The following is a 22,712-nucleotide window of genomic DNA, read 5'->3' on the forward strand; positions in this document are numbered from 1 at the left end:
AATTGGAGATATACTACTAAATACATAAAAATAAAGACACATCACTGTGATCAATGATGATAATTATCTTCTTATTTCTCTTTGGGCTTTTCCCTTCAGGGGTCGCCACCGCAAATCAATCTCCTCCATTCAACCCTGTCTTCTGCATCTGTTTCTACCCTCATGTCCTCCTTCACTACATCCATAAACTTGCTCTTTGGCCTCCTACCTGGCAGCTCTAAACACATCATCCTTCTACCAATATATTCACTATCTCTCCTCTGGACATGTTCCAACCATCTCAACTCTGACTTTATCTCCAAGGCCTCTAACATGTAATGTCCCTCTGATGTACTCCTTCCTGATCCTATCCATCCTGGTCACTCCCAATGAGAACCTCAGCATCCTCATCTCTGCTACCTCTAGTTCTGCTTCCTGTCTTTTCCTCAGCGGCTGTTGGACAACTGCTATTACCCCAAAATGGCAAAGTACTTTTTCGTGTCAGTCTCTCAAGGACATGGAAACGGCGTCCGTGGTGTTTTTTTTTAAACAGCTTCCAGAGTGGGAAAATATGAAAACGGCGACTTGTCGTTTTAGTGTAGACAGCCAACAATGACGTCACTGACCCAAAGCCACACCATCTCAGTCACGTGACCACGAGCCAACATAATATCTGAATATTCCAACTGACATAACTCACCCCAGTCGACCTTCTCCTGATATTGTGTTGTCTTTTATTCCATAATGGAATTCTTCTTCTGTGGTTTGGAGTGTCACGTAGTTCCGTCTGCGTGTCTGCTCACAGCGCCACATGTAGATGTGCCTTGTGTATTACATCATTTCCACTCTGATCCAGTCGTGTCCATCCATGCAACTGTTGGAACGGAACATGCCCGTGTAAGTAATGTTTCATCACTTTAAAAACAAAAAAACAAAACAAAAACGGAACTAACAGGACAGAATGTGTAAACAGGAGATGTCCTGGGAAAACAGGATGTCTAGTCACCCAGTGCAACAAGAGCCGACAGTCCTGTTTGACTCAGCCTGTGGCCTTGTTAGCAGTAATAACCCGTGTAAACAAAACAGCAGCAGCGTATTTTAAGGTCATGGCAAACAGCTGCAATAACCATGCAGTCAGCACAGCGTAGTCTCCCTGATGTGGCAGCACAATCTCCCTATTTAAATCTGCTGACGTGAAAAAAAAAAGGCAACACGAGCTAATGCACTACTTAAAGAGCATAATCGCTCTTTCCCTTACTGTTAATGAATGCTAATTAGGAGTCTGGAGCAGTTTGTGGCGTGTGCTGGCTGGCCCTCTAATGTGCCGTATTGTTCTTCTCTTCGCTGCGGCTCAGCAATAATGCTGCTGTGCCAGCTATTAAAGTAAGATAAGCTAGCCATCTGCAAACGAGATGCTAATAGCTCAGCCACAAAATTGGGCATTTCTACGGCTTCCTTCCACTGTTTTATTGCTCTCTATATAAAATGAATGGTAAACGTTACACTCACTCCAAAACATCTTTAACAAGATGTCCATCATGGCCACATGACATAAAAGGTCTTTAGGTGTGAATCTTAAACGGTGAGCTGTAATAATGTGATGTAATCCATGAAACGGCTTGCTTGTAATAAGGTTAATCACATCCACATTTTTAATGAGCAGTAGGAGACATATTAGCAGCCATATTATTCCCATTTCAGAGTCGTGTTGATTTTACTATTGATTTTAAGATCTGGCACTCATTCAAGAGGTAATTTAGGCGCTGTCGGCCCGGCGAGGATTCGATGTAAAGGTCGAGTAGAAAAAAGTGAGAAGGAAATAACCGATTTCCTCAAGTCAATTAGCTCTAAATTGACTATAGTACGTAAACTAGTCATTTTAGGAATATATGGTGGCTGTGAAGAGCAAAAAAAAAACCTTCACACAGAGATGCCCAAGAGGAGATTCGAACCCAGGTCTTCCCAATCTCATAACTGCGTGGCTAACCACACATCCAGCGTGCGGCCCTATGGAAAAGTCAAATGCAACAAAATGCCATTTTGGACTTTCTTACAAGAGAATCTGAGACATAAAGGAGACTAAGGCCAAAACATAATGCCTGATATGTTTTATGTATAATGTTTATTATAATGTTATTTCTATTTCATATGTATATTTCATACATTTTCTATTTTTATAAATGTTGTTACAGAGTTGGTTGGAAGCTGTTATGTATTAGAGTTGTTTGCTGTTTTGCAATAAATGTCACGGTTTGTAAATATGTGTGCTGTATATATATACATATATATACGTATATATGTATATATATATACTTCGGGGTATAAATCGCACAAGGCCAAAAATGCATCATTAGGTAAAAAAAAACATAAAAAACATACATAAGTCGCATTGGAGTATAAGTCACATTTTTTGCGGGTAATTTATTTTACAAACTACTTGACCAAAACAGACATTACGACATCTTGGAAGGCAAGTTCTAACAATAACAAAAGAACAGGCTGAAGAGGTGTAAGATATGCTAACACAATGGTTATTCAGCTACACAAAAAATAAACATAAACAGAAAAGGTGTCCAGTGTTTATGTAACATAAACAGTTTTTTCATTTATAAGTCGCTCTGGAGTATAAGTCACAGGAACAGCCAACCTATGAAAAAAAAAGTGTGACTTATAGTCCAGAAAATATGGTATATATATATACGTATATATATATAATATATTATATATATATATATATAATATATAACATTTTTGGTTAGGGTTAGGTGTATGTGCCCCAACATGAGACTTATATATATATAGTTTATATATGATATAAGCTTCCCACTGAGACGTAAAACTGCAGCAACAAGAGTTTTGCATGTCAAGCGGCAAGCGGTACACAAAATGGATGAATGGATGGGAATGAAGGAAAGCAATAGCTTCCTTCAAATTATTTTTCATTGTTGCGTCTGCTGAATATTGATGAATCAGCGGCAATAAGAGTGAGAGAGTTCATCTAACAAGCCGATATTTTTCATCTTCCTGCAGATGAAATAGCCCCGCCTGAGCGAGAGGAAACCCAGGGAGTGTTTAGTTTATAGAGCGTGCATGAATAATGGCCTTGTGGTTGACCAGGCGGGCCCTGTTCTGTGGCAGTGCAACACGTGAAAAGTGAACTTGTAATGCAGTGGGACTTTATAGCTCTTCATCATATTTCATTTGACTTGTAGAAAAGCCATTTATCCTGCATGTCTGGTCTTATGATTGTAAAGGCTGATGAAAACAGATCCTGTTCTTATTTATATTTGCAATGAGGAGAACTCATTGAGGTTGAACATACTGACGTATGCAAAAACAGCATATAAAAATCTGAAAGATCAATTACGATTTGTTTTTCTTTAGTCAAACATAATTGAGACCTCAAAAAGTTCTTCATGGTAAAACCTTTTTTCTTTTTCTCTTTGTGAAACTAAAAAATGTGCCAATTATATACAATATATACATATGTTCATTTTGACTGGGATATGAACATAAAAATGTTTTGCATCAGTAAGTGACTATACAGTACTGTACAGCAGTGGTGTCAACAGTGACATTTCTGACAACCCACAACACATTGTAGAGTTCAAAACAGGTCCCAAAGGTACAATGTAAAAAGAAAAAACAAAAATGTTCATACTAATAACTCCTCTATATGCTTTTAAATATATATAAATCTTTTAAACTGAAATTTACAAAATTAAAAATAGAAATATATTAAAATAACATGTTTATATTATATAAAATATATACACACATATATAAATAATAATATTTAAGTGGCTCCACACATCCTTTGATATTTCAGTACAATCGTCCCTCACTATATCACAGTTATTAAAAACATAATAAATGATCACTGTTTTGTGGTTGACTATGGCCTATTATTAGTCAGAATATATTGAACGGCACATCATATGTGGAATGGAATGGCCTTTATTGACATTATACAAGATGTACAACAAGATTGGAGAGCGTCTCCTTTCAGTGCAGTAGTCAAGTTAAAAAAAAAGTACATAAAAGTAGAGTAAAAAGACAATTTAACAAGATATATACAATATATCCAAAATATACACATAGTATTGCACAGGAGCATATGTAGGAGCAGACATATTGCAGATATATTAATTTTAGTGCAATGATAAATGGGTCATAGCGCAAATAATGACTGGTGTATACAGATGAGTAAAGTCACATATGAGTGTATTGTATTGGGTTGTTAAATAAATAAATATGATTGAGGTAGTAACAGACGCAGTGATGGAAATATTGCACATTTGCATTACGCTAATGACCGGGTACGTTGTATGTCTGAGTTCAGGGTGCTAATGGCTCTTGGGAAGAAGCTGTTTCTCATATGTAATATTCCGGTCACTATATGCGTCAGTAATGTTATGAGACATAACGTTAGATTACATTACCTTTTCACAGCACGGAGACTGGCAAGACTGACAGCGAGCAAAGCAGAGCCGACGAGTCATGGCTGAGATAAACATGAACTTGCTAAGATTGATTGAAAAAAGATTCTCCTCTCATCTGCCATAAAAGTAACGCTGCATTTCAGAAAATAACTTCATACCAACAGTAAAATATGGTGGTGGTAGTGTGATGGTCTTTGGCTGTTTTACTGCTTCGGGACTGTGAAGACTGTGATAGATGGAACTGTCAACCAAAAAATACTGAAATCAATTTGGGTTCTGCAGCAGGACAACAAATCCGTAACACATCAGCAAGTCCACCTCTGAATGGCCGAAAAGAAACTAAATGAATGTACGCATGCACATCAATCACCTCAAAGCACTTACATACATTAGACATATGCACTGCTGGGTGGAGCTGTTGACTCCCACACACATACTGTACCCGTATCTATTTCTCCACCCTCTGCTGCAGCCGCTAACATACAGCTTAGCGTGCTGTGGAATGTGGCTCCACACTAAAACGGAACATGTCTTAATGAAGCACACACCGCCACAGGACTGAATGGCGCCAGCACCTACAGACAATTATCATTATTATTATCATTCTTTCTGTTGCCCTATCATTTCTTTTGGCGTCTGGGTTGTTACAAAAAAAAACAAAAAAACAGGCAGTTATCTGCTACCTGATCAGCATGTGCTTACAGGAGGTGTGCCCCCCCCCCCTCCCAAGAGACCCCGCACTGCAGCAGGTGTGAGCATTCCTTGGAGGGACTGAAGGACAGTCCTGCGTCCTGGGTTGAAAAGACACCTCTGAGAGTGAAGATTTATTACATAAGGATTACCTGAAATCCCACCAAAAAAATGTCTCACCCCATTTTTATTTCTATAGCAACTCACAAATAGCAAACATGCTGGTCTTGATCTGACCTCTCTGACAAGGATAATCCACAAGCTTGTTACACCTCTTTAAGACTTAATTGCTACCTGACACAGGAGAAGAATCTTCCCTTTTTTTTTTTTTACAAGGAGCATAAGCCAACAACATCAATCTTCTTTGTGGTACAGCTCATCAACCTAAAAGGGCGGACAAGTAATCTGGCAGATGAAAGATAGAAGGAAACATATAAGAGTAGCTTGTGGTGAAATTCTTTGTGTGTTTTTGGCGCCACAACACACAGTTTGGCCTGAAGCGTGGAAGGCAGCAGGGTGCAGCAGGCTTAACCAACATGGAAGCGCTGTGCTGCCTTGCCTGGCGGGCAGATTGGACGGGGTGTCACCTTGTGGGTGTCAGAGCCTTTCTTGCCCTGAGCCATCGCTCTGTTCACCCGCAGAGTGGCGGCAAAGGCAGCATTTCAAAAACGGAGTGATTTATCGGGCAGCTGTTGGGCAGTGTGCTGCTTATGTCCCAAGTGGAACAGCTGACAAACACAGGCTTTTTCTGTCACCGTCTCATGTGTACTGTGACATGCAATTCTGAGGACGCTACTGTTTTTATGATGCTGTCATCTTGTCAACCATGGATGCTGACAGGCCGACTGACCTGCAGCTGTGATTTTGCATTTAGGGCCAACATTGTAGTGAAAAACGTTCATATTCCATCCATCCATTTTCTATGCCACTTATCCTACGTTCATAGTATTTCATATTTTACAGTTACCATAGCACCATTGTGAGTATGGCTGAACATTTGACATTCATTCATTCATTTTTTACCGCTCGTGGGGGTGCTGGAGCCTATCCCAGCTGTCTTCGGGCGAGAGGCGGAGTACACCCTGTGGACTGCTTTCCAGCCAATCACAGGGCACATATAGACAAACAACCATTCACACTCACATTCATACTTATGGACAATTTGGAGTCGCCAATTAACCTAGCATGTTTTTTGGAATGTGGGAAGAAACCGGAGTACCCGGAGAAAACCAACGCATGCACGGGAAGAACATACAAACTCCACACAGAGATGCCCGAGAGTGGAATCGAACTTGGGTCTCAATTCCTAATCAAATACAGGGGAAAACCATATATTTTTTCCTTTTAAAAAAATGTGAAAAGATGAGTCATTTTATACCCTCAGTCTTGAGATTTAAACATAAAAACCATCAGATGAAACCGGAGCTTTTCTTCCTGTCGCTCACACACACCAGTTATTTCAAAGAGGATTTTAATAATTATTTTTTTCATCTTGAAAAAGAGGGGTTTTCTCATATTTAGACTTGTCTTATATTTATGTCAATGCATTACATATACTGCCTGGCAACAAGTGACCTCATAAATTCTGGCAGACCAGGAAACAATCCTACCAATTGATCCGCCCTGCTGCATCTGCTTGGAGGCTAAAATTTCCTGTTATGCAGTTTAATAATAACTGACAGACTATTTGTTGTCTGTGCAGTTTTTACTGGAACAGCACAGTTTTCCTGGTATGTAGCCTACCTAAGTGATCAATGTTTTTCACATTAAAAGCCACTGATGAGCCAACCTTTCCTAATCATTCTTCAAAAATCACAAAAGTCCAAGAGAGAGGTTTCAGACGTAGTTTCTAGAGCTGTTTGATATTTGAGACAGACGCACTAAACCCCCCCCCCCGCAGCACACTAGGAGAGTAACCTTATTTCACGCTGGCTCTCAAATAGTGTCGAGAATTTGCGAGGCAGTTAGTGACTATCATTAATAACGACCCTGGCTGGCTTGTCAGCTGCTGATTGGAATGAAGAGCTGTGATACAGCAGACAGCTACAAATTTCCCTGACGGCCCGGTCTCCATTACTGGGCGTCAGCTGCCAAAACAGCAGTAATCGGAGAAGGGAGAAAACACCCTTTCTCACCACAGACACCTTCCTTTTGCCTTTACTGTAAGGAAGCATTAACACGCAAACACGCACATAAACACATAATATATTCCCTGCGGCAGATATACTTTTCAAACAATCTGAACATCTGTTGGCATCATGTTTCCAGAGTTATTAAAGAGCCCAGTCTGGTTTTGACCTCTTGCCCGTGGCTATTAAACCAATGTAATTTGTACTCAACGCTAATATTCTCTGCAAAGTCTGTTTTTTTCGCCTCATTTTGATATAGACATGTCAAAATAACCACAGTTTAAAGTTAGAAATGTGTGGCCTTAAATGGGTCAACACAACAAGTCGTTACAATATGAAACCAAAACCACAATGTCTAACCACCTCGGGTGTTATTCGTTTGAATGTCACAGTCAGGACAGGTTGTTTTCCCTCCAGTGTCCACCAATCACAACCTCATGACACACAGGAATGTAGCATCTCAGCTTAGGCTGCAATTACAACTCCTCCTGAAATGTTTTTGGCAAAACTAATTATAAGTATAGAGATGTCATTTTTAGAAGCTGGAAAAGTGATACTGGATGAAGTGATGTGGACGACATTGTGTTGTTATTTCCTTGCATGTTTTGGCCAAAGACGATGGATCCTCTGGGAAACAGGGAAAGAAGAGATCGCACTTCACATGAACGACACTGTGGCGTCACCCTGGAGCCGAGCCCAGAGGAGTGGCTTGCAGACAAGCACCGGGTGGTCTGTGTGGCCCAGCCCGAAAAAGCCACATGAGCTCTCCCAAGGATCCCAAAGGTACTGGAGTTTGCCCAAACTGCCCACATGGAAATGGCATTTGTGTCCCTTGCGGTGTCCTGGTGGGACTGCTCTAAGAGTACTGGTTTTGTACTACGTGCCATTTGGTTCTTGGACAGCTGGAGCAGGAGCCTGGTTCACATTTCCAGCACCAAGTCCGACCTATTCACAGTGAATGCTGGCCTAATTTTATGGTTAGAATTTCAAAGCTTTATGGGTTTCAGGCATCTAGTCCGGATGCCTCCTGGAGGCCCAAGGTAGATTTGGGAAACACTGGAGGGAATGCTGAAGAGGTGGCCACAGACCAGGTAGTCTGCTTCCTTACTGAGACTATTGCTCCTGTGACCCAAACCTGAAAAAGTGGAAGAAAATGCATGATTGGGAAGAGCCAAAAAAGTATAAAAGTAGAAAATGTTGATTGCATTTAAATGAGTTGCTACAGAGTAATATAGTAATTTAAGCTTCTGCATAAGAGGTGAAATTATAGATGCTGTGCAAGTTTCAAGCCACAGTGCATGTTTTAAACAAATTGCAGTGAGCCTGACATGCACTTAAATTTGCATCATGGAAAACTCATTTGTGCTAGATGGACATCATAATTAAAAAAGTGACAATATGTGAGAGTATTTTATTTTTACTTTTATTACTGAGTATGGCACAGCTAACATTTCTTCAGAGGGAAGAGTGAGTGAAAGTCTGTGACCTTGAATAGTTTCATCTCTGTAATGACACAGCACTTTTGTGTGGGTCATCCTGTCAGCAGCACTTGGCATCCACCGATCGCCACTTTTCTCCATTGCAAAGCATACATACTTGAACGTCATCATGCACATGCAGCATTATGTTCTGAACTATGGCCTGTACCTTGCAAAGACATGTGACATTGCTTTAAAAAAATGTAACAATATAATATACATGCTACATACATAAGCAATTGATGTTCAGGTTAATGTTTCACCGCTCCTGGTTCGGAAATCCACCCACATGCTGCTGCATAAACTGCCATAACCAAAGGTTTTGCCCCCTCCCTTCTTAGTCTTCTATGTGAAATACCTGGGTTAAGAAAATGTTGACTCTAGCTGCACAAGAAAAGAGGTTACTGCAAGACGTCTCTCAATGGTAAGTAGCTTTAGCATTTTAGCGCTAGGTTTTCCACAGCATCTGTAACGTGTAATGTGGGAGCCACTAATTGTGTTGGGAAACGGCTATTAGCAACCCTGCTCCCTCTATGCTATAATGCTACACAGATGAGCTCCATGACTTACTTACTTAATGCTTGCTCTTCTGACTCTTCCACACGACCAAGTAACGTTGGCGTCGGACTTCAGCAAGTTTGTCGGCTAGTCCAGCTGCATACTGGCCCATGTTCACAAAACAGTCCAGTGCCGTAGACAGATTAAAATGTATTTCTTTTGCAGAGAGTTTATATACTGTATAAGGAAATCTGTCCCTCTGTGACATCACAAACGGGCAGTTTTACCACGCCTTTTGAAACCGAGCATTTTGAGCCATCCCAAACTTCTTTCACAGCTCACTTCCAAATGTGCAAACCTTATAATCTGAAACTTTGGTATTGTTGAACACGAGAGTACAACATTCTAACTACATTTATAGGTCAGAAAAATAGAAAAAGCCTAATAGGTCCCCTTTAAGGTTTGTATGCCAGACTGCTGAATTTCAATTTTATATAGTTTTATATGGTCACATCGTTAATGATATATAATGATATATTATTAATACTTAATCAGAATCAGAATCGCCTTTATTGTCATTTTATTGCATTCAACAAAATTTGTGTGCAATTCCACGGTGCATTATGTAGAAAGTAAAAATATAAAATAAGGAAAAAATAAAAATAAAATAAGGAATAAGAATATAAATATAAAGAGTGGCAGGTGCTGTTCAGAATAAATGTAAATATATGTACATCAAAAACAATAACCTATACAGTAACCAAAATGTGGAATTGCAGTAAACAAAAGGTAGTATTGCATATATTGTATCTGAATTTCACTTGACTGAATGAATGTATTTCACACAAGTCCCGCATTGCACATTTTGAAGTTTATTGAACATGACAGTGAGAGTACTGTTCATTTATGATTGGTCATTGCAGTGATGGCTTTGGGAAAGAAGCTGGTTTAGATCTATTTGTAAATGATGACACAACATTATGTCAAAGTCACATATTTCAGCAATGTTTGTGAAGTTCACTGTGGAAGGATTCACTGTCTTACTGCTGCTTTGGCCAATTTTTTATTTTACAAGATTATTGTACAAGAACTTCCTGGTACAGAATTTAAACGCTCAGTTGCCAACCATTACTGATAGCATAACCATTTTATTTTAGAGAATTACCGTAGCTTCTGGTCTCCCACCAACTGAATAAACAAACAAGCGCACAATGCACATCAATCCCCTGCAGCACTTACAGTTGACATGCACACACATGCATAAAGACTGCAGAGCCTCCACAGGAGGTGGCAGACAATCAAGAATGGGAGGCTTCATTTTATAGCTGTCTCTTCCTTGTCAGCTTTACTCTTGGCAGCAATAAAACACTCCATAATAAAAGGCACAATCCCAGGGAAGCAGCAAGACTGCGGCTGTAGATAATCTACCCAGCTCACATGGCGATTGCATTTCCTGTCCCAGAATTCATCATGTAGGTTTACTTCAGTGTTCTCTGGTTTTAAGCATAATGGAAGGCAGAGACAAAGCTTATCTGCTGGATCCACACGGGCGAAGCAATATTGTGACCTTGGCCACCGGTGGGAGAGCCAGTTGCTTAATTAGCAGCTTCTCCGTTGTCCAAACCAGATCTCTGGAGAGATGACTTAATTGAACCTCCTGATAAAAACTAATAAGGGAATATCTTGGCTCATGAAATCAAATGCATATTTTTACTCTTCTACCATATAACAATATTATTTAAAGGCCATTTTCAAATATGTTTTACAGGATAATGTTGATCCCTTTGATTTCCTATATGGTCACAGGTGAGCTGGAGCCTATCCCGGCTTCATTGAGTTCTTAAACTTCCTCAAAAACTGCAATTTATGGCTATATTTTAGTAGGAATTTACCAAATTCTTTCCAAAGTGGCAGGTTTACAAAGTGTGAGAAAAAGAAATAAAACTGGGGCCGTCAAATGATAAAAAAAAATTAACCAGATTAATCACAGTTTTAAATTAATTAATCACGATTAATCGCCAAACTATGTCTGAAATATGCACATTTCTACTGTATTTAAATAACATAAAAATAAATGTATCACGATTATATATATTTGTAAGTATTAACAGCTCCAAATCAACTGAACGTGTCAAACAAGCTAAAACCTGCACTTGTTTTATTTATTCATTCATTCATTTTCTACCGCTTTTCCTCACGAGGGTCGCGGGGGGTGCTGGGGCCTATCCCAGCTGTCTTTGAGCGAGAGGCGGGGCACACCCTGGACTGGTCGCCAGCCAATCACAGGGCACATTTAGACAAACAACCATTCACACTCACATTCATACCTATGGACAATTTGGAGTCGCCAATTAACCTAGCATGTTTTTGGAATGTGGGAGGAAACCGGAGTACCCGGAGAAAACCCACGCATGCACGGGGAGAACATGCAAACTCCACACAGAGATGGCCGAGGGTGGAGCACTTGTTTTAGCGCTAATTAAAACATATATATAATTTCTTATGTCAAAGCCAAAATGAATTAGTTCCCACAGTGAGATTTTAAACAAAGTCATACATACAAACATACACGGGTACGCAGGTTTATTTATCAAATGGCGAAAGCCTCTCGAGGTTGCCATGACAGTTGCTACCTGGGTATGCCAAGCTTATTTGTCAGACCAACACAGACCCAGAAGTCGGTGACCCATGATAGTGATGTTGACGTGTTGATCTGACCTCTCTAAACAGTTCTTATGCAGTGTAAATATCACCTTTGACTGAAAATTAGAACTGGATGATGAGCTTCAAATCACCAAGACAAACCTAATAGAACCAGCCCCTCCTCTCTGTGTCCTTTCATCATATGCTGCAAGGTCGGCAACCAGAGCCCACCCCACTTGACACCAGAAATGCAGCTGCACCACCCGTCTGCTGGTTACAGGTGTGCCTTGTACACATCTCTTGTAAAACCATTAAAACCCTCAGCTGCTCTTGTCCCTCCCCCCGGCCCCCCTCCTTCCTTTAGCCTGATACAGCTGCTCGCGCCAAGCTGATCACACCAATCAAGCTTTGATTTACAGTATTTACAACGTCCCCTCACCCCCATGGTGACTACGAGGGAATGTGCAGAATGCGCCACCCTTCCCTTGCCGGCCAGCATCCAGCTCAATGCGAGCCAATCAACGGCGGTGGGTGGAGTGCCAAGCCACAGAGCACTTCTTTCCCCTTGGCAGGCTTCCCTGTGGTGCCTCTGATCACAGCGAAGTGTTAACAACACGTAACCTGGCCTCACAGCCCACAGTAATTGAGGTTACATCCCAGGCAATACCTTGATGAATAATTAAAAGGCCAGAAACAGAACTCAGAGTGACTTACACAGCGCCCTGGGGTCTAATAACGTGCTCGGACTGTATTAGGTAATCTATCTACTGGTGCCAGTTGGTGTCACACCCACACACCCACACGTACAATAGAAGCACATAAATGGGTCAGGATGAAGGCAGCATAAATGTATCAGTGATGGTTATGGCTTTAAATATGATCAGGGTAGGGATGCAGCACCCAGGGAACGCTCTTTGTATATTTATGGTGTGTTGTGTTTAAAAGTGTAATAAGCACTACAGTGGAATCTTACATATTTGTGATTCAGCAACTGCAAATTTGCAGATTTTTTTAGTCCAAAAATGTATTGTGTTTAAATTTTTTTTCTTCAAAAATGTTGTTTTTCTGCAAAAAAAACACATCTCACTGACCCTAAGACAATAATAATGTGTAATATGTGATAATAAACAGGGTTATTCAAAAAGAATCAATTGATTTCATAACCCATTGCTTCAGTTCTCAAGCATTATGAGTGGCCATTTTTTTAAATTGAATTGCAGTCACAGGGGGCGCTGTTGTCACATCATTCCTCCAGCAACGTGATTGGCAGGCGGCCCATGGCCATGTTCTTGCGAGATCTCCTGACCTCACCATGTGTGATTATCTTCTTGTGGGGCTATGTGAAAGATCTTGTTTATGTTCTACCGCTCCTCACTAACCTCGGACCTTAAATATTAAATAACAACAGCGATCAAATCTGTTGATCGTGATATTCTGATACTAGTCTGGGAGAACTGGGACGTTGCCCATGCTGTGGGAGACACTTGAAGTAAAACTTGATTGTGAGTAGAATACTTGTAAGTTGGCTTAGGTTTTATATTGCTTTCCTTTATAAAATATTGCGTATTGAAATCAGTTCATTCTCTGTTGTGTTGTAGCAATTTATTATTCCATTTGATTTTAATATTAGTTACAGTTAAGCATGAACATGTACACACATCTATTTTCTATGGGACTTATCCTGATTAGGGTGGTGATGTGCTGGAGCCTACCCCAGCTGACTTCGGGTGCACCCAGCCAATCGCAGGGTACATGGGCCTACACAAACAAACTTTCACACTGGGACACTGGGACGAGTGAAGATTCAAACCTGGATCTCTTGACTGTGTGGCCAACATGCTAACCACTTGACCACCGTGCTGCCCACATGTACATGTATTTCAAACTGCTCACACCGACCTGCTTAGATGTGGCTGCTATGTTATGGTTAACTGTTCATGGTTAGAGCCGGTTCTCAAGGTTCTGTCTACAAAACAGAAAAAGTTTCTCCATTGGTGTGTCCATGTCAACAGGCTCCGAGAGAGACTAAACACGACCCTGTGCTTGTTTTTTTCCTTACTGATAAAACTTGAATAGCTATGTTTCTGTGCTTTGGGGGTACACTGGCATCAAACTGCATTGAGTTTGCTTGGTTGAATAATTGAGACACTTTTCCGACCAGCCGCAGGGTTGTAGTTGAACTTATTAAAGTGTACGGTATAACTCGTTATTCTCAAAGTGCGTAATGAGTAATGAGTTAACATTTTCTCCTTAACAATTAGTGTCAAAATTTTTTATAGGTTTTCTCATTTACTCGCATTTGCTGTTTGCAAGCGTTCTCACATACCTAATGGTTGCATATAGCGGTTATCTGCTATACTTGGTGGTATTGCCACCAAGAAACCTGAGGGTGCAAACACGAGTCCCATATATAAGTAGCCATGAAGCCTGCAAAGGTGATAAAGATGTATCTCCATGCCAGTGAACACCGTTAAAGCCACTAGCGTCATTTGCAAGGTAACGGGGTCATCCACACTATGCTAAAGTATGACTTGTTTTATGGACTGTAACCTGATGATAAGAAATGAAACTATGCAATTAAGTGAATATTTTCTGTATAGAAGATGTATCTTTTGTTACGTGTGGTGTCCAACCTGCTGATGGCAGGTGGAGAAAACCATCGACCATTTCCCTAACTGGTCCCCATATCATGGCTCCTACAGTGAGGAGAGGGAAGCTGCCAGTGTGGAATAATTAAGACCTCTGTGGAAGTGACAGGGTCACTAGGAGGTATTGCCGCACAGCAAGGCTGCTCTTCTCAGCTGCTTCCTCTGTGAGCTGTCACGGCTTGAGCGTATTTATAGCATCCTGGCAAGCACTCACACTCTACTCTCCCCTCCACCTTGCAGACAGATGTCACCTTCAAGCCACCATATCTGGGACAAATACAATGCTGTCAGCATTTGAACAAGACGCACAAACACGCGCATTCTCACGCACACAGAAGGCAATCAGCACGACAACAGTGAGTGTGAAGACATCATCAACAACTCCTCCTTCATATTGACTTTAACCAGACAGGCACTCCCTCTAGACCAGGCTTATTGAAATAATAGAATGAGCTTAACTTTCTGCCAGTATTCAATGTATGGTCTTGGCTGCAAAACAGTGAAAGTTAGCATAACAAAAAGGATATTTATAAAACAGTTATGACAACCCCCCTCGTCACCAAGCCATGTCCTTGCTGACAGCCACTGTTCCTCCACGGTGATAACTCCAGTGACTTAATGGCTGAATCATACAAGTCTTTTCTTGCTTTGCCATCAATAGAATCACAATAGCATCTCTGTAAAATGTTTCTGTGTAACACGTCCCCGAATCTAGTGCATGCTATTTTAAAGCTGCACAATGATGGCGTTCTCTTCACGATAATATTGGGGAACATAAAAATGAAATATAAAAACAAAAACACAAGCTGCACGGAACATCAGCCAAACACACCAAGGACCAAATTTTTATTATTATTTATATCAATGCTGATGCCTACGGCAACAAGTACGGGACTTTTAATTTGATTCCATCAATAAATAATATATCTCACTGCTTTCTAATCCTTGTGTGATGTAAACAAGGCAAACATGGCCTCACGGCACACAACAGAGAGACTCCCAAACATCATTTGAATTTCAACACAAAAATATATTTAGAGAATAAACACAGGGAACAGCGTAAACTATATGTGTGTGTGTGTGGCTCAGATAAGAGGCATCTGTGGGTAAGCTTGCCGTGATCATCATCGTCTACTGCATACAAAACATGTTGGCCAAACTCCGACAAAACATTACCAGCGTATACTACAAACAATAATCAAAGAAGTGGATATGCAAATTAGCTGATGTCTGCATTGACACACAATGTGAACTTCATAGTATTTCCGGGTTATGTCTCTGCTAAAAGAGACTCAGAGTCCATTATATTTTCATTGTTTGTTCAAAATAAGGGCTGCACGGCGGACGAGTGGTTAGCGCGCAGACCCCACAGCTAGGAAACTAGGGTTCAATTCCACAATTCCAAAAACATGCTAGGTTAATTGGCGACTCCAAATTTTCCATAGGTAAGAATGTGAGTGTGAATGGTTGTTTGTCTATATGTGCCCTGTGATGTGTAGAGGAGATGGACACAAAGAACCTGCGGAGAACAGAGCGCACAAGAACTCGGAATAATATAACCTGACAGATATTCCAAAAGTTTGTTGAAAAAGTGAAGTTCAGTACCTGACCATGGCGGTCGTAATGATGATGAATTTGCGTTCTATGCTGATCTTAGAGAAGCAGAGTTTAGCAGATGCAATTGTTGTCATTTTCAGGGAAGACGGTAAATGTTGTATGCGGAACATTTGGAAATATTGAAAATCTGAAACGAGGGCTGCACGGCGAACAAGTGGTTAGCGCGCAGACCTCACAGCTAGGAGACCAGGGTTCAATCCCACCCTCGGCCATCTCTGTGTGCCGTTTGCATGTTCTCCCCGTGCATGCGTGGGTTTTCTCCAGGTACTCCGGTTTCCTCCCACATTCCAAAAACATGCTAGGTTAATTGGCGACTCCAAATTGTCCATAGGTATGAATGTGAGTGTGAATGGTTGTTTGTCTATATGTGCCCTCTGATTGGCTGGCGACCAGTCCAGGGTGTACCCCAACTTTCGCCCGAAGACAGCTGGGATAGGCTCCAGCACCCCCGCGGTAGAAAAGCAGTAGAAAATGAATGTTCAAAATAATGTAGACATTAATTTGGAGGACAATTATCGTCGTCATTGTGACGGTCGTTATCTGTGTGCCTGTGTTGAAGTAAGCCTAGCTGACTGAATGTGTTGACATAGCTTTAATTCAGCTTGATACCAGACACCAGTAGTCTGTCTGAGCCTCTGAGCACAGGGGTGTTAACCTCTCAGAGATTCTCAAAATACACAAACACCAAGCCTGACTGGCCAGTAGGGATTAAAATAACTTTTATGAGTACCATGTTCATACACTTTCCACACTTGCTACCCGTTAGCACTGTAACATACAACATACCAAAGAGACACTTCATCAAGGAATAAGCAGTTTACTTTAATGAGTTGCTAGAAGTTATCGAAGATGCATTCATAATCCTATCCAGCTCAGTGGGATGTTTCTGTCTGTTGGTCAAAGACGCAATAAAGTTCACTTGGTGGGTACAAAGACATAAACATCTTTTATGACTAAGCGATGCAATTTATAAAGGTGGCTGATGATTTGATCCTTTAACCTTAAATAGATTACCAATGTGCCGGGGCATCTGGCTTGTGGTGTGTCCTCAAAGCAAAGGTAACAGAGCCTGAGCCACTGGATGAAGTGTTGGTTACTGAATATGAGCATGCCTCGCAGGCCACAAGGCTGTCACTGCCAAAGTGGGTTTCTTTTACTGCCACAGTGGCGATAATCAGCTGATGCCGGCTGTCAGTGGACGTGGCCACGGGACAGGCAGGGGAACAGCCTCAGAGGACACACAATCTTCCTGCTGACAAGCATGGCTAACCCCAGCTGCTCAGGCGACTCCTCTGTCATAGGGTGAAGGGAGAGAGTAGCGGGGGGAGATAGACTTGAGGCGAGGTGACAACAGGACCCCGTCGGGACTAGTGGGAAAGTACAAATGTCTAACTAAAAAGCAGAGGCCGGCCCGTTCCATAAGCAGAAAGTCAGAGGGCCTCAATAAAGCCCCCACATGACTGAAGTGGGGGCTGCAAGAGGATAAGCCAACAATCAGGTGCTACATTGTTTACGTGTATTACCGCAGATTAGATCACTATTGAGAAATGCCACATTACCCTTCTATTTACTATACGTATGTACTTTACACTTTACACTTTGGCATTTAGTTCATAGTATTCCTGGCCTGTTTGACTGAGCTGAACCGGTTTTGTTATTGGACTTATTGGACTAACAAACGGGTATCCACATGTCCACTTGGCACCAGGACACCCATGTTTCCATGATTGACTTCATAGTCGTGTCGTCAGACTTGCAGACACATGTTTTGGACACTCAGGTGAAGAGAAGGGCGGAGCTGTCAACCGATTACCACCTGGTGGTGAGTTGGCTCCGATGGTGACTTGGCAGGCCCGAATACATTGTCAGGGTCTGCTGGGAACATCTGGCAGAGTCTCCTGTCAGAAGTAGTTTCACCTGTTCTGTGCGAGGCGGCAGACATTGAGTCCAATTAGGCCAGAGTTCTTAAAGGAGAACTGCACTTATTGGAATTTTGCCCACCATTCACAATCCTTATGTGAAACATGAACATATACTTATTTTATTTTATTTATTACAGATGTCATTGACATTCAAGTTGAACAGTTTTGGTTCCGGTATTGACCCTTGGGGTACTCCGCACGTAATATTTAAACTTGCAGATGTCTTCCCCTAGCTTTACATATTGCTTCCTGTTAGCTTAGTAGCTTTTGACCCATTTTAAACTAATCCTCTGATTCTGTACTTTTCTAATTTTGGTGTTAGGATGTTTTGTATACTTTCTCCAGAGCAAAATGCAAATAATAATAATCTTTAATAATCTTTCATTTATATGTAGGTTGAACAGTTTTGGCCCCAGTATTGACCCCTGGGGTACACTGCACGATATAGTTAAGGTTGCAGATGTATATTTGGTTGAAAATGCTACATTTATGCAAAAAAAATTAAAATCATTGTCATTATGGATATTTTTTTACTAATAATATGGCATATTAAAACACAAAACTTTGTGTTGGCATGACAAAAGACAAAAAACAACAACAAAAAAGCCAAATACCCTAAAATGGTTGAATTCTAAATTGCACCTCAGGAACTTTAGAGGTTCAACTGTACTGAAACTGTCGTATTTGGTAGGTTTTCCGTATTTGCATGAATAAGCATGTGGAATTCTGCATTCAGGTGGCAGTTTTCATGCGGATGGCAGCAAATGGATGTGAAATGTTCCCATAAAACTCTTTCTACATTAAAGACATAGAGTTCATCCCTTTTAATCGGTGTAATCTTAGCTGTGACTCCTGTGTGCTTGCACAGACGCTGAAATGGCACCGACCTTCAATGAATAATGATCTGAGGCTATTGAGCATGCTTGAGCATCATAGGGGAGGAGGTGTGGTTGACCCGTCCGTTTTGATTGCTGGTTAAAAAGCCCAACTGAATTTTTTTTTCCCAAGGAATTAAGTCTCATGTCTGTAAGGGCAAAGAGCAGCTGGCGGGAGCAAAAAGCGAAGATCAAGTTAGCTCTTAAGTGTGAGAATAAGATCCTCACATATCTCCCTGCCATTTAACAGCAAGCCAGACTCTCACTTTAGAAGCTCATTAGCAAACCAAGAAGTTGTTATTGCAGTGGAGTGGGAACAAGGCACACATTATTCAGAACACCCTAACACTGCCATTAAACTATACCTTCTGCTTAGGAGGTTTTCATTGACTGACAATGAAGAATGAAACATGCTTAATAAACACAAATAACTTCTATCCCAAAGCCATCATTGGCAAAGTAATGGAGTGAAGTATTCCGTCTCATTTTACAGATCCCATGCCAACATTCTGCTCAGTTGCAGAACGACACCCAGTAACACAGTCACACGTTCTTGCAGTCAATTTCAAGTGTTGAGGTGCTGAATGTTGATGTGTGCATATCCTCTCACATACTGCAGTTAAATTGCCAGTGAAGAGGCCTGAAGAGCAGCGCTCTCACACTCTCAATGCTTTGCCTTGCCATCATGTCTTCTTTGATAAATAATAAATAATTCAGGAAAGGTTTATCATTATTTCGTCAGAACAGGCCCCATATTACACTTCCGCCTTTAGTATCATTGCCTCTGTCAAGATTGGGATGTGATTGTAGCTGTGTACCCCAACTGCAGTCGAACCACGTGTGCAGGGTAATGTATATCTTCATAAACATACTGTACCTCTGCTAAGCAGTGTGTTTTTAAACATCTGATTAACACTCGTCTTGGTGATCAGCCTAATTGCATCGTTTCTCTTGAGTGAGAAATAAATTCAAGTGAGGGATAAACAGGTTTTCTATGCTCTAACTTTGAAAATAGTCTGTAATTATTAATATTGACATATACAACATATCGCAGTCGGGTCTGCAGCCAATTCGCCGTGATAAACAAATAACAACTGTATTGCCCGTCACTGAGAATTCTCAGTCACATATCCATGCATATCCTTTTGCAATTAGTTCCATGTTACTTTTTTATAGGAATTAGCCAAATTGCGACAAAGGAGCAGAACCTTCAGCGCTAATGTCCTCAGCTGGGATCTTGTCAGGAGATCGGAAAGATCCTCCCACATTCCAAAAACATGCTAGGTTAATTGGCGACTCCAAATTGTCCATAGGTATGAATGTGAGTGTGAATGGTTGTTTGTCTATATGTGCCCTGTGATTGGCTGGCGACCAGTCCAGGGTGTACCCCGCCTCTCGCCTGGAGTCAGCTGGGATCGGCTCCAGCATACCTCCGCAACCCTAATGAGGATTAAGCGGCATAAAAAATTGATGGATGGAAAATAAGAATTGTATCAGTATCAGTATTCTGATTATTCATTCATTCATTTTCTACCGCTTATCCTCACAAGGGTCGCAGGGGGTGCTGGAGCCTATTCCAGCTGTCTTCAGGCGCGAGGCGGGGTACAACCTGAACTGGTGGCCAGCCAATCACTGGGCACATATAGACAAACAACCATTCACACTCACCTTTCATTCACTCATATCTATGGACAATTTGGAGTCGCCAATTAACTTAGCATGTTTTTGGAATGTGGGAGGAAACCGGAGGACCTGGAGAAAACCTACACATGCATGGGGAGAACATGCAAACTACACACAGAGATGGTCGAGGGTGGAATTGAACTCGGGTCTCCTAGCTGTGAGGTCTCCGCGCTAACCACTTGAACACCATGCAGCCCTATTGAGATTATATAATGTAACAATTACAACTTGTTTTCCATCAGATATAAATCTATGACACTGTTAACATCTTGCACCCTTGGCTACACACATTGGTCCAATATATACAGCTTACTATGGCAGTAAATATGAGCATTTTCACTCTCTTTTATCAATTACAAAGATGAAATCTGACAAGAGATGCTCCAGGGGTTGGACAGTCGTGCTTTATTGTCTCTGCTTGTCACACTTCAAGATAATAAACATGAGCGACTGTCATGAAACCTGTCTCTGGTCTATTCATGCAAGGCTGGCTGTCTTATCGATACTTTTGTCTTTGCAGGTTTGGACAACATTTATCTATTCAGTCTAATCTTTAGTACCTCTCAAAGGCAATTACGTAATAAGCCCAGCTAAATTACTGTCAGAAAAGTGATCATTTATGAGGAGGAAGGAATTAAGATGCAATCGATTCAGGTAAAGTAGAGCCACATTAGTCCTTGATGGCTTGCTTAATTGTAATCAATTCACACTTGCAACTAAGGAAATTGTGATGTGATTTTATCATATTCTTTGCAAAGATATAATGATCACAAAAGGGTCTCCTATTGCTATCATCATTGCAATGGTTGAGGGTGCTGCAGTTAACACAATGTCTCAGGCCAGTGTTTCATTTCCCACTGCACATGGAGGGGAACATTTTGTTAATTGGACCTCCAGTGCTGCTAACAATAAGCTATGCAAGGCGAGATTTGCCTTGAAGAGCCGGGGCTCAGGATTTGCAAGAAGAGGAGTTATAATTGGCCCTAAGATGAGGAGCTCAAGCCAGCTGTACGCGTTCAGACTATGACAGTGGACTCATATTCGCTTTTTCCTTCGTGAAAATGAGCTCAAGATTCACAGCCTCGGGAGACATAATACATGTCACAGCCTACAATAATGGTTAATTTGAAATCATGTAGCACCCCTCTCTCTCTCTCTCTCTCTCTCGCGCCCCCCCTTCCCTTCTATTCCGCTTCCTCTCTCTCCCTCTGTTGCTCTGAAATAACCCATCCTAAAAATGGTTTTCATCCTATTCTGCCTCCACCCCCAGCCCACCCCCGCACACCATTAGTCCCATCCCTCCATGCTCTAACGACCAAATGCATTTCCTAGAATTTCTCTGTCGCAACCATTATTTTCCTGGAGCTAATGTTTTAAATTCAATTGCAACAATCCATATCCAGGCCAAATTACTGTATCCCATTTTAAGCGGCCTTCCCAACGCAAGGCACATCTGTGGCGCAAAGATAAAAGCAGCTGGCTCATCGTATACATAGGAATATTTCCAAACAACATCACCATTTGTTCATAATATAGTCACACAGAATGCCTCGACAATATATAACCTCTTTTTGAACACACTGTGAGCATCCTGCATTCATAAAGCGCTCACACATACACACAACCTGCACTGCTCTCTTTCCAGCTGTAGGCAAACAGAAGCAGGGGCTATTAATGTTTCACAATACAGTGTATCTATGTCTGTGTCTCGGCTTTTTTTTTTTGAAGGCCACACCGCCAGAGGGAACGCGTGGGAGGGGTTTGGTGGAACGTTGGGTGTTCAGACACAGACAATATTTCCCCCATCTCCCGTGCCTCACCGCTCCACTGCTCACCAGACTCAATCACATGTGCGCTGTGCTTTCATGAATTAATAACAGGCACTTTGGAGGCCTGGCAGGAACATGGTGACCACATGCTGATGGAAGTTTAATGAGCAGCACGGGGACTGCGCTGCCATGGCACCGGCGGGTCTCCCTGCGCAATAGGCCATGTCCCCCCTCCGCCCTCCCTGCAGAGCCCCGGTGTTTGGGCTCTCATTACCTAGATAAATATATCTGCCCTGTGGATCAGCCCACAGGCCCAGTTTCTTCCTCCTCCCACCCGAG

The sequence above is a fragment of the Doryrhamphus excisus genome, linkage group LG1 (assembly GCF_037039965.1).
Source record: "Doryrhamphus excisus strain RoL-2023G ecotype Guam linkage group LG1, RoL_Dexc_Guam_v1.1, whole genome shotgun sequence".
Lineage (NCBI taxonomy): Eukaryota > Metazoa > Chordata > Actinopteri > Syngnathiformes > Syngnathidae > Doryrhamphus > Doryrhamphus excisus.